Source organism: Onychomys torridus, chromosome 10 (genome assembly GCF_903995425.1).
Source record: "Onychomys torridus chromosome 10, mOncTor1.1, whole genome shotgun sequence".
Classification (NCBI taxonomy): domain Eukaryota; kingdom Metazoa; phylum Chordata; class Mammalia; order Rodentia; family Cricetidae; genus Onychomys; species Onychomys torridus.
The window spans coordinates 34,879,961-34,898,643 of NC_050452.1; positions in this window are offsets into that span (position 1 = coordinate 34,879,961).

Sequence of the window (18,683 nt, forward strand, 5' to 3'; positions counted from 1 at the left end):
GTCTAATATCACCTGAGCCTGCTGGTCATTCCCTGCCCCCTACCCCAGACAGGGTTTCTCTGTGTAACAGTTCTAATTGTCCTGGAACACAGTTTATACACGAGGTTGGCCTCGAACTCGCAGAGATCCGATTGCCTCTGCCTCCCAAATACCGGGGCTAAAGGCATGTGCCATCATTGCCCAGCTTCCACTGGTTAATTTTTAAAACATCAAAGCAAATTCAAACATGCATAAAAGTTACAAGCACAATATAATACTTCTTTTGCTCTTTAAAAGTAAAATTTTAATTTAAGTTTTATGTGTGTAGATGTTTTGTTGCATATATGTCTGTGCACCACTTATGTGTCTAGTGCCCAGGGAGACCAGAAGAGGGTGTGAGATTCCCCTGGAACTGGAGTTACAGACAGTTGTGAGCTACCATGTGAGTATTGCAAATTGAACCAGAGCCCTTTGGAAGAATAGCCAGTGCTCTTAACTGCTGAGTCACAATTTCAGCCCCTTTAAAAATAATTTGCTTCTGTGATGCCCATCTCTTATAAATACTCAAGGGTATATTTTCTACAAACATAAGCATAATTCTATTAAGCTACAGTGTGACCATTTAAATCAGGAAATTACCATTTATATATTACCATGGAGAAAGGACAAGGGTCTGATTTCCCTACATCCAAACCAACTGGTTGGCCTATCAAGAATTTTGTGGATAGGAAAGAAGACTGGAGACTTCTGGGCCTGAGATAAGGGCTTTGTCATTGAGTGCCTAGCCTTACTTCATTTCCTGTTGCTATTACAGTAAGCCTGAGGCTGGGTAATTCACAGAGGGAAGGCTTACAGCTTTTGAGGCTGGGAAGTTCAAGAGCAGGTACCTCATATGGCTTCTCCTCCTCATGGAATCAAAACAGGGCACATAGACATGTGCAGAACACAGAAAAGACATGGAGGGGTCTTGCCTTTAAATAACCAGTGGCTCTCACAAGAAAGGCAGTACGCCATCTTAATGACAGCCATTTTTTTTTCTCTCCCGAGACAGAGTTTTTATGTGTAGCCCTGGAACTCTCTTTGCCCTCCAGGCTTTGCCGACTCATAGACATCTGCCAGAGTACTGGGATTAAAGGCATGCACCACATGCACCCCCTCACCCTCCAGCTGACAGCTCACCACCAAACACCTTGCTTACATCAGTTTTCAGCACGAGTTTTCCAAGGAGACACACACACACACATACACACACGCACACGCGCGCGCGCACACACACACACACACACACACACACACACACACACACACACACGAATTTGGCAGAGGGGCACATTTAACAGAGGGAACTCAGAGCTTTGGGAACCCAGGTCTTAGGATGAACAGTAGGCATATCTTCCCTTGCTTGGAGGAGACCTTACCTTTAGATCTAAGCTAAAAACCACCTTGCTCTTGGCTCCAGGGGAATCAATGTCCCTCACTTCCAACACCGCTCCTAATGTAAGCATTCCTGGAAAATCTAGTCTGGAGCAAGGACCATGAAGACCTCAATTTTCAGGATGTGTATAATTGTGAGAAACCCAGTGATGACAGTTTCCCAGTCTAGCTGTATGAGTAGATGGTTTCTTCTCAGGCTTCTAGAGCAGTGTCTCCTAGGAGCTGTGAAGGCTAGCTGCTAGTTGGTAGTCCAGAGTGCAGAGCGTTGGAGGAGAGTCTTCCAGGTAGGGAATAGCATGGATGAAGAAAAGCCCAGCAGCCCTGGAGAGCTGAGAAAATACTCAGAGTTCAGGGTAGCTAGAACACACAGCTGCAGGACAATAAGGGAAACAGATTTCAGCTGAGGTCAGAGAGACCGGCTCATCTTGAAGGACCTTCCAGGCCACAAGATGTCGTTAGAACTTGATCCCAAGTCCTCACAATGACTTAAGCCAGGGAGTGGGGTGATCGGATGTGTGCTTTGAAAAGGCCACTCGGCTGCAGCTGCTCGTGGACTGGATTCTGCCCAAGGTTGATTTTTTCCACTTGGCTTCCTGTAATCAGGTTCAGGAAGATGGGATGTATTGAAATTCTGCCACTGGATAATTGGGGCTGACTTTGAGGACGAGTAGTCATCATGGCCAATCTCTATGGCCCTCTCCCTGTCTCCCCCCCCCCCCTTCAGCATTTTGGTCCAGGTGCCCACAGTTCTAATGACAGTGGAAAAACAAAGCCGTGGTTAGTCCCTTACACTCAGGTCAACTCACTGAAGGTCAATTCTCCAAGTGAGAGGCTGGATTTTTAAATTATTGGCCTTGTCTATCAATTGACCAGCTTCTTTTAACTGTTTGTAACATTCACATAAATTTGCTGGAGGTGGGATTGTTTTTAGATTTTCACAGAATTTTGCAAAATATTAGTTGATGAATTTAAACTTTTTTTTTAAATTTGTTTGTTTGTTTTTTTGAGACAGGGTTTCCCTGTGCAGCTCTGGCTGTCCTGGAACTCGCTCTGTAGACCAGGCTGGCCTTGAACTTACAGAGATCTGCTGGCCTCTGCCTCCCAAGTGCTGGGATTAAAGGTGTGCACCACCACCACTAGGCAGATGAATTTAAACTTCCATTTTGGCCCAATTTTAGTTTTAATTTAGCTTCCAGTTGGTCTAGCTGTTTCTTGGGACTAACCCGTTCAATATACTCTAGATTTTTCTCTATTTTAGGACAATGGCTTTGAGGAACAAGTTTCATTGGTACTTCAAACTAGAACATATGTACTTCAGATGACAGGATTTGTGAATGGCAGAGCAGCCACCTCTCTCCCAATATATTTCACTCCTGTTCGTTGCTTTTTGTGTATCTCTTAACTCAGGTTTGTTAACCAGCTAGTTCAAATAAATATTTTCTTATATTTTGAGCAGTTGAGAAGGGATTAGTGTCTGAAATGCGAGTTACAGGCATAATTGAAATTCCGTTGAGTTGGATTACATATCTGCTACAGAACAGCCTGGTGAGCCAGAGACAGCGCAGTGGTGCTGAGGATAGAGAGCCGTGTGACAGCATGTGTGCACTCCTTAACAGAATTTGCAAATGCTTCGTATAACATGATTGCCATCAAGTTCTTCTCCTCCTCCTCCTCCTGCTTCTTAGGGTGCTGGAGACGGAACCCTGGACCTTGCACCTGCTAGAGGAACACTCTTCTTTCTATTCCCAGCCCCTAATTACCATAACAGTTTTGGGAATTAATTATATTTGACTTTGGTCCTTATAGAGAAAGTTGAACTGGTCATACTTCTTCAGGAAACATTACAAGGCTCCTCTCTTGATTTTACGTTCTCTCCTCATGCCAAGACCACATTCCCACCCCTTGCCTCCACAGCTACTCACTTTAGTGTGTCTGCTGCATGTCCTTAAAATGCATGTACCCTTTCCGCAGTGCTAGGCACTTGTCCTTAATTTACACATATGGAATGACATCACGGATCGCCTACTGTTTCTTGCTCTGCGTTTTAAGGATCCATCCACGTTGACATTTGTTCTTGTAGCTCATAGCACTAGGCTGCTGGACCTCCTTAACGTCTGTCACCTAGCAGTGGTCCCCTAGGTTGTCTCCAGCTCACCTCTCCTCCTCCAAGCACTTTGCAAAGGCGCATCTCCATGCATCTCCTACAGAAGGACTCAGATCATTTCTTTGGGGGGTGTGTCCGGGAGGTGGCTTTCTCTGTTGTCTGGGATATATGTGTCTAAAGTCACTGATTACTCCATCTTTCTTTCCTGATTGCCTGACCAACGACTTAGATAATTACCAGAAGGAGAGCTCAGGGCAGTGAGGTAAACTTAAGGGAAAGCCAAAAAACCATAGCCGTCAATAAATCAAAGTAGAGAATTTGTTAGTGCACTATTTTGACAACTTAATTTAAAAATCTACATTAAACAAGAATGTCAATTTAAATTTTTAAGTTTTTTGGGCTGGAGAGATGGCTCAGTGGTTAAGAGCACTGACTGCTCTTCCAGAGGTCCTGAGTTCAATTCCCAGCAACCACATGGTGGCTCACAACCACTTGTAACGAGATCTGGTGCCCTCTTCTGGCCTGCAAGCAGAATACTGTATACATAATAAATAAATAAATCTTTAAATTTTTAAATTTTCATTTATTTTTTGACATGGCCTCACCATGTAGCTCTGGCTGTCCTGGAACTCACTATGTAGATCTGCCTGCCTCTGCCTCCACCTCCTGAGTATTGGGATTAAAGGTGTTCATCATCATGCCTAGCAAAAACAAACAAACAAACAAAAAACAATCTAAGTTTTTAAAACTTTTTTTTATTATATTTGTGCTTTAATTTTACACATCAGCCATGGGTTCCCCTGTCCTCCCCCTCCCGCCCCCACCCCCACCTTCCCTCCTTCCCCTCTCCTCCATTCCTATCTCCTCCAGCTTTTTAAGTGAGTAAAAAAAAAACCTCTAATGATAGGATGTGGGGAAGTTTTAGAGATGGTGAACATGCTTATTGCTTTGATGATGGTGATGTGAATACATACATATACCCAGCCTCGCCATATTGCAAACTTTAATTACATGCAGCGTTTTTGTAGACCATTTACATTGCAATAAAGCTAGGGAACAAAAAGTTTAAATAGATATGCCACTTAGTCCTATACTTGCACTGACTTCCTGACTGTCCTTCTGAAATGAAGAGCTTGTTTCCCCAATTGCTGGTCAGAGTATTTAGGGTATATTCTCTTGGCCCCTCCCAGCAAGCACATGCTCCTGCTGTCTCCACTACCTTCCACTCAACCTTGGGGAGTTGCATTCCCACCACCCAGTTGAGATGGTGTTTGCTAAATCCTCAAGGGTTCCCATTTAGTTGAATTCGGTAGTGACCACTGTCATGTCTCCTGATGCCTTTTAAGAACACTTTGGCATACACATGTGGTTTGATGCTATGGACATGCTACTCAGATTAAGCTCTATGCAGTCATGCCTAAGGCTGCTGGCATTTTATCTGGAATGCGAGGCCAGGAGAAGACTGTCAGACACTCTAATCTGGAACTCCATATACCACACCTTCGAGAACGGTTGCTACCGCTTGTTTTCCTCCTGTGAGCTCGCTCATCGTTACCCTGTGGTATGTCCATCCCTGTTCTCCTCGGCCTGAAGCTGGGCTCCCTTCTTCATTGTCATTCTCTCCCTGGAGCTCATGAAATGGCATCTTTGTTCACCATGCCTGTACTTTTCCAGCTAACGTCATTCCCACACTTGAGCTGGCGAGGTTGCTGTTTCTTTAGCCCAGACCACCCTTCACTCATCCTTATCTTTGTATGTCTGGCTCCTGTATGTTATTCAGACAGCATCTTAAATGTCACCTCCTCACAAGAGGGCTTCTGGAATAGCCAGCTGAAAGAGCGGCCTGAACACCCTTTAATATACCACCCCATTAGAGTTCTCTGTATAGTACTTAGGACTTTATGATTTGGGGTCATTTCTTTTTCTCTATTCAGAGAGACTATGAAACCTGCGACAGTATAGATTCAGTCTGTCTTCTTAAACACACACACACACACACACACACACACACACACACACAGAGAGAGAGAGAGAGAGAGAGAGAGAGAGAGAGAGAGAGAGAGAGAGCTCTTACAGCCATGCTACTTAGATTAAGCCATGTGCAGCCATACCTAAGGCTACTGGCATTTTCACTAGGAATACAAGGTCAAGAGGAGACCAACAAGCATTCTAATTTGGAATTCCATATGCTAGACCCTAGAGCAGTACTGCCCAATAGAAATATAATGTAAGGCACATATTTAATATTAAATTTGCTAGCAGCCATTTTTTTTCAGAAAGTTAAAAGAAACAGGTGAAATTAGTTTTTTAATATATTTTGTTTAACCCAATATATACAAAGTATTATTTTGACATGTAACAATATAAAATTATTAATGAGATATTTTACATTTTTTTTTCATCATTGCTTTGTACTAAGTCTGAATTCTGGTGTGCTCATGGGATGTCTTGACTTACTGTCTTTGAAGTCAAGCTCCGTGACCGAATGTGACGAGTGGCACCATAATGCTGCACATAGCTCCAGAGAGTCAAGCTCAAGCTTGACTACCCTCAAGGGTGTGTGAGTCAGCATACAGGAAATCCGGAGTTCCTTTTCCTTGAAATCCGGAGTTCCTTTTCCTTGAAATCCGGAGTTCCTTTTCCTTGATGAAATGATAGCTTCTGAGCAGCTTGACTATTTGAAATGGTTTTCATGGGTGAAATGACAGTTATTGAAGAACTAGGGATTGGCTGATATCTGGCACTTTTCAGTCCAGCATGGAGAATATAAACATTTGGAGGGCAGTATTTTAGGGATGGTACTTGACATGGAATCTCTCAATGACTTGATGTCCAACCATGGCCTTCAGAGGATGTCATGGTTTGTTTATGGGTTGGGTTTACCCACTGAGGGCTCTTGTGTTGGAAATTCAGTCTCCATTTTGGTGATGTGAAGAGGTGGCGGGACATAACAGAGGTGATGTCTCGTGGGAGGTTCAGTCTTTAGAGACATGCCCTCAGAAGGGATTAATGCAGTTCTCACGGGACCCCAGTCTTTCTCTGGCTTCTTGCCTCATCACTTGACATACAGTCCTGTCACGACGCCACCTGCCATGATTTGATGCAACAGAAGAGGGCTTCCTTAAGACAACACCACGCCATTTAGACTACCAGCTTCCAAAATGGAGAACTAAAAACCTCTTCTAAAAACTACATTACTCAGCCTCTCATGAGAATTTATAGTTGCTTACTGTCATCTCTAAGGTTAACTGAATCCCGCCTCTGAAAAGAGACTCTTCCTGACTGAGGCCATCCATACATACAGAGCCCCCAGTGGACACCTGGCCATCCATACACACAGAGCCCCCAGTGGACACCTGATCTAATGGACAAAATGAACTTATTTGTGCTTCCTAGTTGGTGGCTACTTTTAAAATAAATTTTGTATGTACAGCAGACCCTATCTTCTGAGGCTGACTTCCTGAAAGTATTAAGAATGGGGAAGAGCCCGGCAGTGGTGGCACACGCCTTTAATCCCAGCACTTGGGAGGCAGAGGCAAGCAGATCTCTGTGAGTTCAAGATCAGCCTGGGCTACAGAGTGAGTTTCAGGAAAGGCACAAAACTACACAGAGAAACCCTGTCTTGAAAAAAAAAAAAAAAAGACTGTGGGAGTTGCTGGCTCTCACCGTTCCCAGCTTCCTCAGCACTGACTATCTAGCAAATTGAACTGAGCAGTTTTCTATGATCAATGTGCTCCTGTGGTTTTCCAGCACTCCCAGGCCTTTGGCCAGTGTCTCAGCCTTTAGCTCCCATTGCATTTTCTGCAAAGGTCCTCTGTGTTATAGTTATTATCATGTGTAGATGCATATCATATAGTAATTGTATTCGCATGTGTCACCCAGTAGACTGTTAACTCCTCCAAGGGGAAGGGTCTAGTATTTTCATCTTTATGTAACCAGCACATGCAAATCAATGCTTTGCACTCAACATGCTTTTAGCAATAATTTCCTGGCTGAATGAACTAATGAACCACAAAATATGTGCCATTTAGTGCCAAGGAAGCTCAATGTGGAATGGAGCTGTGAGATGTTCCCTGCCTCGGTGCCTTGTAATCGAAGTAAAGCAATCAGCAGACATGGAGAGGCAGAGATGGCCTGAGGTGACAGAGAGCCACGAGAGTTGGTGGCTGTTTTCTTAATTTCTCGATTAACGAGATTGGTGAGTTTGTTTTATTCTATTTTCCTTTTGTTCTTTAATCTATCATCTCACCTCATTTAGCTAATTCAGTCCTTTCCATCTTTAGGTTGACTAACTGGGGAACTCGGCTATGATTGCCTTTATTAGTTTGGTAATGGCTTTGCTGAATTTAGGAGTCATTAATTGCTTGTTAATGTTTTCAAGTTTGACAAACAAATGCAAAAATTTTCCCTTCACTCAAAATTTGATCTAAAAATTAATTATATTACCTTTCTTTGCTTTGGGGAATATATATAAATATATATATTACCAAAAGGTATGCCTTAGTTTACATTAAGTGATTTTTACAACCTTTCTCTGAAAGCTAAAAAGGGCACTCACTCTTTGCATCTGGGTAATTCCATGTGTAGTTTGAATTAGTTTTTCTTTTTGGAAATGTTGGTTGTCAAGAGCATCTTGCTTTGTGTCTTCTATGTCTTGTCACAGTCTGACACCACATGCAGGGCTTTTAACTTTTATCTCCCTCCTAAGATAGATAGATAGACACAGCAATAGTGGAGAGGGTGCCTGAACTGGCTTACCCCAGTAATCAGATCAGCCTTTCTCCGGTAACTGATGGAAGCAGATGCAGAGATCCACAGCCAAACACCAGGCCGAGCTCCAGGAGTCCAGCCGAAGAGAGAGAAAAGGGATTCTATGAGCAAGGTGGTGGTCAAGATTATGATGGGGAAACCTACAGAGACAACCAAACCAAACTAGTGAGAACTCGTGAAATTTAGATCAACACCTGTGGAGCCTCCATGGGACTAGACTAGGCCCTCAGCATAAGCAAGATAGTTGTGTAGTTTGATCTGCTTAAGGGGCCCCCATGCAGCAGGATCAGGATCCATCCCTGGTGCATAAGCAGGCTTTTTGGAGCCCACTACTTATGGTGGGAAACCTTATACAACCTTGAGGCAGGGAGAGGGACTTGGACCTGCCTCTACTGGATGTACCAGGCTCTGCTGACTCCCCATGGGAGACCTTACTTTGTTGATGGAGGGAATGGAAGGGTGGCTGGGAGGGGAGGCTGAAGGGGTAGGAGAAGGGGAGAGGGGGATCTGTGATTGGTATGTAAAACAAATAAAAAATTTCTTAATAAAAAAGATAGATACGTTTATCAATATATTTTTAATTTTAAAAATATTTTTATGCTGGGCAGTGGTGGTGCTTCATGCCTTAATCCCAGCACTTTGGAGGCAGAGGCAGGCAGATCTCTGTGAGTTCAAGGCCAGCCTGCTCTACAAAATGAGTTCCAGGACAGCCAGAGCTGCACAAAGAAACCCCATCTCAAAAACAAACAAACAAACAAACAAACGAACAACAAAAAAAACTACATATATGGAATCCAGAAGTGGGCTGGAGGTACAGGCAGTTAAGCACACTAGATGTGTGTGCTGGAAACAGAATTCTGATCATCTGAAAGAACAGCAATTGAGCTTAACTTTGAACCACCTTTCCAGCTTTAAAAATTTTGTCCCATGCTTTGCTTTTCTGCTCCACTCCCCTCTTCTCTCAGCTTCACATTAATGTCCACAGAGTCCTGAAGGAAGTTATTATTATTTTTTGCTGCATTCATTCCTGTTACTCCAATGACTCAAGAAGGGGTAACCTAGGACTTCTAGTTGCAAGAAATCAGGTGAAACACACAAAAGCAGAACGTAGACACATGAGCTTAATCAGGAGGCTGCTGGCCTTAAAGCTCAAGGCTTCTGCTGTGTCATTAGAAGCCTTGTAGCAAAGAGCGTCTGCATCAAATCGTGATGCAGAGCAGGTCTTGTGGGTGAGGAGCATGTGACTTTTTGAAATAGGCAGCTCATAAAATTCCATGAAATTGCTCTAATGGTTAAAGCCAAGAACTTACAAAGCATGAAACAGGCAGAGAAGGAGATAAATGATTAGCAAACTGCAAACCTTCATGTTTATTCAATGAGATGAAGATGTGAATGACGGTTTGCTCATCAGGTTCTTGTGTTGATTGGAATTTAAAATAAAGATCTGCTGGATCTAGTTCTTTGGTTGAAAGGATGGGCTTCTGTAGATCTTAGATCCTTATCCTTTGCTTAGGACTTAGGGATGAACCCTGGACGCTAGCTGGTCATCAGTCTGGGATCTCATGGTGGGAAACCCTTCACAGATTACATGAATGTTTGATTCTAATTTCCTTTTTCAAATATTTATAAACAAAAAATTCTGGATGCTTTTCAAACTTATACATATGCATATATCCCAATGTTTACTGGGTTAAATTAACATACTGGAGATAGTTGATGTTATGTGTGTCCTGGGATAGTCAATTTGTGTAGACATTGAGATGAAGCACTTGCCATGTCTGTAGTGTGTTGGAGTTTTATGGAAACATGCCATTGATTAGAAGCTTTGAACTGGTCTTTATAAACTTGGACCCATCCTTATTCAGCTAAATGGCAAAGATGAACAACTGTCATTAGCTTACACAGGGGTGTCTATGTAGGTATCAGACAGGGATTAGATGCTGGTGAGAGCCTGTGATGATACATTCATCAGGTCTTCAAAGGAAGAGTTTTCCCGCTTACCACATGTTTACTGTGTGCTGGAAACAATCCTAACTAAATATTGGCTATTTGATTATTTAATAATGTCGTCCCACTCATAGTGCTTTTGAGAGGATTATGAGAGAGGTTGCACATGAACTACCGAGTACTTGGCATACAGGAAACAGTCTGTAGTGGTTATTGTCAATTCTTGCAAACATTCCTGTGAGGGGTACTCTTTACTCACATTATATTTATCTTTAATTTACTTTAAAATACTTTACTATAATAGGTTTTAATTTTAATTTCTATCTAGAGGCAAGTAGTTAATTATTTTTAGTTCTTTGATATAAAATATCCAAAGGTTAGTTAGCATTTTAAAGAGACTCCTTCACAACTCAGACTCCATGCTCTTTATTTTTGATTAACCCCAAAGGTTATTCCAGTTAGTGTTATGGATGTAGAAATGACAACTCATTGGAGAAACAAACAGCATTCAAAGGCCATAAACTAACTGGAACTATTGAATAGGCACTCTTGACCTGGAACATGTACCAACTAAGAGCCTAGTCAACCTTCAAATGACAAAAGCCTACACCCTTCAAGTGACAACCCTTGCTTAGGATTCTAGTTCTTCCTAGATGCAAGGCATTAGAGAAGGACTATGTCACCCACCTAAGAAGACAATTAGCTGAATTCTTCTGCTCAATTGTGGCTGTATCTGCTTGAAATTGGACTTCCATGGAAGCTGTTTTTAAAGTATTGAGAAATAGATGGCATCCCACCAATCTTCTATCAGACAAGACTGGGTGACTCATTAATCATACCTTCTAGCACTTGGTCATTGCCATATACTTGCATGGCTGTGATGACATAGAATCTTTTGGAGATTATCACTGTCTACCCAAAATAACTTAGTAATTTTCAAAATTTCAGAAACGTTGCTAACATTGCTTAGAGTCAAATTGCTAGCAAATTGGTGGAGCTAGGCTGCTCAACATCAACATGTTCCACTGACTCCCAGAAAGTATTTTTGTGGGGGGAAATAACCACCATGTGATGATCATATCACCGTATGGATCATGTGAACAGTTCTGTGAGCTCTTGGTCCTTCTGTTTTGACTTTTTGCATCATGATAAAGCTGCATGGGGCGGTTAGATATTGTTGATGATTCAAACAAAGTGTCATGGTGATCTCGCCAGCTTCCAAGCTTGTCCAATTGAACTATGTCCAGAGATACAAAAGTAGAGAATGAAACACTGGGCCATTGGCAGTTAGCAATCCAAATGGACTAGAAATTTGATTTCTATTCTAAGGCTGATATTAGATAATATGTTACTCATAACTTTAGATAATTTTTCTATCATTAATAAATAATCTCATTGTTCTTGGAGATAATTTTGTGAGAAAGTATGATACATTTGAAGTTATGGAAATTATTTATTAGTGTAATAATTTAAGCTTATATGCACGGTATAAATTTTTATTTAACAAAAAGGATCTGTTACCCAAAACAGTTTGAAAAGCATAGAACTGGATCATTTTGGAAGGTGGGAAAGCAGCATCCGCTCTGGTTCCCAGCTTTAGTGGTGATATCAGTGGTGTGAGCTTGATATTTTATTTAACACCCCCAATTTTGATTTAATAATATGCCAAATGGATAGCACCAGAAAACCAGAAACCTTCCTATAACTATCAAATACACCCAAGTCTTGACGTATCTAGCACAATGTCCAGCATGCTTCAATAAATGGAAGCTGTGATTGTTAGCACTATTACTCACATCGTTGCTATTTTTCAGGCCCATGTGCACCTGAGGGAACAATGTCCTCTCTGCACTATGATAACTAAGATTCCTTGAATGATTCCAGTGATGGAGAAATCATTACTTCCTATCCCATTGAGTCTGTATCCATATGAATTACTTCTATGTTACTGTGACCAAGATACGTGACAGAGGCAGCTAAAGAAATACTGTGGCTCACAGAGTCAGGCATATAAGTCCTTCATAGCACAGGCAGCATCATTATAAGAAAGTGAGGAGGCAGCTTCCTACAGCTTGGCAGATGAGGAAGGAGAGAGTAGTCCAGAACCAGAAGTAGATACCACCCCAGTGACTGACTTCTGCCAGAGAGTCCTGAAGGTCCCATGCCTCCCAAAGTGGCTCCACTGGATGGGGACCATGTGTTCAAACATGCAAATTGGGGGGGGGGCAAGAGCATTTTACATTCAAGCAACAGTATCATGTCCTTGGCCCCATATACTCTTGGCCTCATAATGTATCTAGTCCAACTTTCAAAGTCTGTAGAGTCTTTAATGCTCCCAACATTGCTTGCAATTGCTTCTAATAATCAAGGCAAACTTTTAGCTGTGAGTCTCTGTAAAATAAAATGGTAAGTTACATAATTCCAACATACAATGGCACAGAATAAGCATTCATCTTCCAAGATGGAGGAACGGGAGCACAGCAAGGAGTGACTGTGTGTGTGTGTGTGTGTGTGTGTGTGTGTGTGTGTGTGTGTGTGTGAAAATTCCTCACATCCTAGCGAATCAGGAAGCAGAAGTGGTAGCTGGCTGCCAGTGACACATGTCTGCCATATAGACCTCAATCACGCAGGTTCCTCTACCTAGCTCTCTAACCAGTACCACCACCTGGAGACCAAGTATTCAAACAGAAGCCTGTGGGAAACATTCTCCATCCAACTACAATATCCATCCTGGAAAACATCTGCCTGCTGCTTCCACATCTGCCTCTAGACCAACCATTTATTTTTGGTTGTCTACAAAGCACTTCTCAAGCTTTTGAAAATTGACATTGTCTTCTGATGCTGTCTGATAATATCAAGCACATCACATTTACTTGGGACATCAACCAGCTTCGACCCCAACTAAGTTGAGTGATTCTATCCTATGAGCAGAGGATTCACAAGATGTGGCCAACCACTGAGTGAATCCTTCACTCCGGGAAATCTTTCCTCTGTGATGAGAGAGACTCTTTGTCTCTGGCAACCTTGAATAAATGCAAGTTGTCCAGGGATAATTAACATTCTAATGACAGCTGTTATACTCTGGCCTGTTAATGGGCCCTGCACACACTGTTCCCATTCTTCCTATTTCATAACTGAAGAACCGAGGCCTGGCAGATGCTTTCCCTTGCAAAAGACTTTTAGTGGCAAAAGCAGGTTTCCAACCCAGACTGGTGAATCCAGAGCCTGTGTTCTTATCTCCTCAACTGGAGTGAGTCACTTGAGTCTTAGTCACATTTCCTGGTGGCTAATTTCAGCCTGAGAGAGTAGAGGCTATCTCTGTGTTAGTTGTTACTTTCCAAATATACTGAAAAATAACATTTTACTCCCTAAATTTGGCCACCCTGAAGCCTTAAACGATATTTTTCTATTTGAAATATGATGAAGAAATATAAAAATGTTGTATCCTCTGAGGTTCAGAATCCAAATTTACATTTGGGATGAAAAAGATATTTTGACCTATAGAAAGATTTTTATAATTCCTGAACTGGCACCCTCATATGGATTTGCTCACACTATGTGTTGCTTGGCTCTTAAACTTGTACAGTGTGGTCAGCTGACACATCTTTCTCCCATCAGACACACCTTTGCCCTTCACAGTGTAGGTGGGATGCCTCCTTTAAATCGCTCTAGTCATCCTTATTTTCAGAAAGAAACAGCAGGATGCAGTGGTTTAGAGGACAGGCCCCAAAACCCTGCTGCAGATTTGAATCCCAGTCTTGACTTCTCACGTCCGGGTTTTGGTTTCCTCGTGTTAAGTGCTTCAAAGACATTTTCTCTCCTTCCTTCACCCAAAGAGAAATGGCAGAACTGAAGAGATCTGTGCAGTGATCTACATCTCCTCAGACTAAACCTCAACATATGTGCAAATTAACTTTATTCTGTGCTAGAAGAATACATAAAACAACTGTGTGGTTACTTAATATTTGAAGAACCTGACTAGGAATTGCATATTGCATTCCAGGGGAGGCTGGATTATCCATAAAGTACATGCAGGGCCGGTTCATCCACTAACAGCATTGACTGCTTTTCCAGAAGATCTGCGTTCAATTCCCACTACCCATATGGTGGCTCACAACCATCCTTTTTTTTTAGTTCCAGGGAATCTGACACTTTCTTCCAGCCTGGGTAAGCACTGCATACATGTGGTGCATAGACCTACATGTAGGCAAAACACTTGTACCCATACAATAAAAAATAAGTTAAAATATTTTTTAAAAAGTACATAATAGAAAGCCTATTAACTGGTGTAGGGATACTACGCAATATATTCCCTTAGTGGCATTGGTGTTATTCAAGCTACGTCATCATCTGGAAGGGCACAACAGACCCCCACTGTCCCTGCTGGAAGGAGAACCTGGTACTTTCAGAGCTGAGGCTCTACTCTGAGTTGTTTGGTCCTGTGCTGGCCTCTTGGTTCGCAAAGAGTTCTGTCCCTATAACACTTTGGAAACACTGGTTACTGGGCTAGTCAGAATGCCAGGGAAAGCTATGAGTGAGTTTTGTAGGCAAGCTGTGGTCAGGAGTCTTAGGGATAAGGAGTGGACTTTTCCAAGCTTACAAAACTGTATGCCTGGTTTTGTGCCTACCTGATAACAAAGGCTTATATTCAAAGACGCTGGCCTAGGAGTACTTTCTCTGTATTATACCTTGCTACTAGGTGGTATTTTGGAGAAGGCTGGAGAAGAGGGATTCATGGTTTTTATCCACCCCATTTGCCAGAGGTGACTCATGCTTACAAGAATAACCAGTGACTGTAGAATGACCAAATTGGCTTAGGTCAGTTCTCGGCAAAGAGCGGTCTCTGTGAAGAGTTAGGACACAGCTTGACACCATCTCCTCCCTCTTCTCCGAGTTTTGTCATCCCTGCCAGAGGATGAGATAGGTGCTCAACTATTTCATGCATTTCTTCAACAAATGTTTACTGAGTACCAGGTACGGGCCTGGGGTTATCTAGCAGTATATAGAACGCTATCCATCTCTGCCACGTAGTGCTCACTTTCCCAGAGACAACAAACAAGACAGATGACTGATGGCTTCCTTGACCTGCTATTAGTCTCGCCTCAGTTTCAGAAAGCAACATGGAGGCAGAAGTAGGAGCCACCTTAGGGAAGCTACTTCCTTATGAGAAGAAAGACAGGGAGATAGAATGCTTCAGATCCACCGTTCAATGCACTTGTGTAATAAACAAACAGGCAAAGATTAGAGCCATCAACTGCCAGGTGGTGAATTTCAGGGGCATGTCATGTTGGTCCTGAGGTAACTAACTAGAGCGTGGCTCCCACCTCCACAGGACCACTGTCATCTGTGGGGTTGGGTTTTGTTTTTGTTTTTGTTTTTGCCTGTGTTGTTGTTGTTACTGCTTTTTTTTTTTTTTTTTTGCAAAGATAGATCCTAGTTGAGGAAAGGAACTCAAATTCAGTATTCTCCCTGATACTCTCTGACAAGTAGAACCCGCCCAACAGAGCCGGACGTGAGCGGCTCATGGTGTTTTTCTTTTCAACCTCAGGACCCTGCAGTTGCTGCTCTCCTTGCCTCCCTCTGCAGCCTGCCCAGCTGGCCTCCCTCTGTCTCCTGGTAAATGAACCTTTTTTCTCCCAGACAGTCTGCCTCTTCCCCTCGCTGTTATAGGGTGTTCACCACCATCTCCCGCTAGGCTAGGATTGTGCCTTTGTCTTATTTTATAATCCCATCTCCTTTCCCCTTTAATAATTACATTCACCTTCATCCAATAATGAAAACCTTAAAAGTCAGGTAGGATTTAAATGTATGCACTAGGAAAAAGGTCGTTCTGGTGTTAATCAAAGAACAGTTGACACTTGCTTTAGAAAATATATGACCTAAACTTCTGAATTTAGGAAACATTAATTATGCTCTGATTATTCTCATCACAAAAGCATTATACTGTTAGTGGTGAAAGTATTGTATGAATAAAAGAAAGACCTAGTAAGATGCATTGCTTCAAATGATGAGCCCCTGGAACATTTTTAAAAAGGGCACATTTCTGCTTATTTTACTTACAAATGCAGGGACAATACTTACATTTTTGAAGCTTGTCACATCAATACAATATTGAAGCATAAAAGCAAAAAATGTAAGCAACGTTTTTGTAGGGTGTGATCTCTTTGGGGTCACCAGTGTTTCATGTGACAATTATCAGTTATCCTGGTATTGATAAAAAGAAACTTCACCCTTGAGAGTTGTCTTTCATAATCAAATATTTATCCAGCTGCCACATATTTGTGGGATGGGTTCTGGGAGGGAAAGAGAGATAGAAAGAAAGGAAGGAAGGAATCAACATAGATAGATAGATAGATAGATAGATAGATAGATAGATAGATAATAAGACCAGCTTTGTATTCTCAGCCTTAGTCAGTCTAGCCACAAAGGGAAACCAGGTGTGTATAGAATGTTATCAAATGTAGCTGGAACCACCTGAGAGGTATGCATGCACAGGTGAGTACCTGTCCTGAAGAAGAATGATTGGCAGCCTAGGATGCCACCCACACCACAGTAGTATCTAGACCACCTTAATTACCTCAAATAGCCTTTGCCTCTTACCTCCTTGTTTGCTCTATATTTCTTTGCTTTCTAATTCAAATAATTTATGTACACGGCCACAGATTGTAATAGTTCAGAAATACACAATGATGCCAGAGCAGATCTGGAGGTCATGTGCATGTCACAGAAAATGAGCATCTCTTGATGGCTCTCACTGGAGTGTGTTCCCATTATTCTTTTTCACTGTTTGTCACACGGATTGGTTTGGAGTTAAAAGAGGCCTTTTCATCCCGAATGAAGAAGGTTTGCTGTAACCTTCTTTTTGTTAACTGAAACCCTGTAACCAGAGTAAGAAAGACTAAACATTACATACACACACACACACACACACACACACACACACACACACACACCAGACATACAAGATTAGGTTTTTAAAAAATAAACCCTGCACTTGGGAGGCAGAGGCAAGCAGATCTCTCTGAGTTCGAGGCCAGCCTGGTCTCCAAAGTGAGTTCCATGAAAGGCGCAAAGCTACACAGAGAAACCCTGTCTCGAAAAACCAAAATAAATAAATAAATAAATAAATTAATAAATAAATAAATAAATAAATTAAATAAAATAAACCTTATTGCCGGGCAGTGGTGGCACATGCCTTTAATCCCAGCACTCAGGAGGCAGAGCCAGGAGGATCTCTGTGAGTTCAAGGCCAGCCTGAGCTACCAAGTGAGTTCCAGGAAAAGGCACAAAGTTACACAGAAACCCTGTCTCATAAAACAAAAAACAAACAAACAAACAAAAATAACCTTACATTTGGTCAAAGGCGCAATATGTGTTCTTTCTCATCAGTTGTTTGTTGGCCCATATAGATGAGCCACCGTGTTAGAAGGAGGCCAGTAACTACACCAGCTAGCAAGTGGTAAGGACTAACTTCCTTCACTTCTGACAGTGCTAAGCAAACTGGCCACTGCAGGCTTGATGCGGACCCTGCCTAGCAGGCAGTTGTCTTGGACCTGACTCTCACTACCTTTGATTACTATAACATCCACCAATGGTCAGGGCCAGTAACGTAAATACCGTTAAGTATAACTAAGCCGGATTTCATGGTAAGAGATTAAGTTGGTCTCCATCGGCCCTTTTACTCCACTCACACCTTGTTTACCTATCAATTCTACATCCTTAGAGGCAGCTGCCACAAACCAGTTCTTCCAATATTACCCCTGACAGATCCACGCACAAGTGTACATGTCTTTGTGTGTTTTTAAAGACTTATGTATTTACTTTCTGAGGGTAAGCTTGTCCATGTGGAATTCAGAGAACAACTTCTTCCAAGAGTCAGTTCTCCCATCCTACCTTGCTTTTGAGGCACTCTCCTTGCTGTTTCTTCCACTGGGCTGCAGAGACCAGCTTCTGGGTGACTTTTTGGGTCTCTGTCCTTCCCCCGGCCCATCTTGCCAAAGCAGTGCTGCATCTGGTGTTTTATGTAGGTTCTGGGGATGGAGCACGGGTTGTTCATCTTTCCTTGCTGGTGCTCTTACTTCCTGAGCCTTCTGTCTGCCCCATCTTTGTGTATTCATCTCCTCTTGTATACCTTACTTTTAAAAAAATTTGAATTTCATAATAGCAAAGTATGGTGGCACATGCCTTTCGTCCCCAAACTGCCTTTAGTCCCCAAAAGAGGTAAGTTGATTTCTGTGAGTTCAAGGCCAGCCTGGTCAACATGGGACTTCTAGGCAGGTTTCATACTGACCCTATCTTGAACAAGTAAATAAGTCTTATGCTAAAAATTATCCTATTCAGTCAGATGGTTATTTCTCTCTCTCTTTCTCTCTCTTCTTTCTCTTCCTTTCTTTTTTTTTTTCAGACAGGGTCACAGGTATCCCAAACTAGCCTTGAATTCTCTTGAATT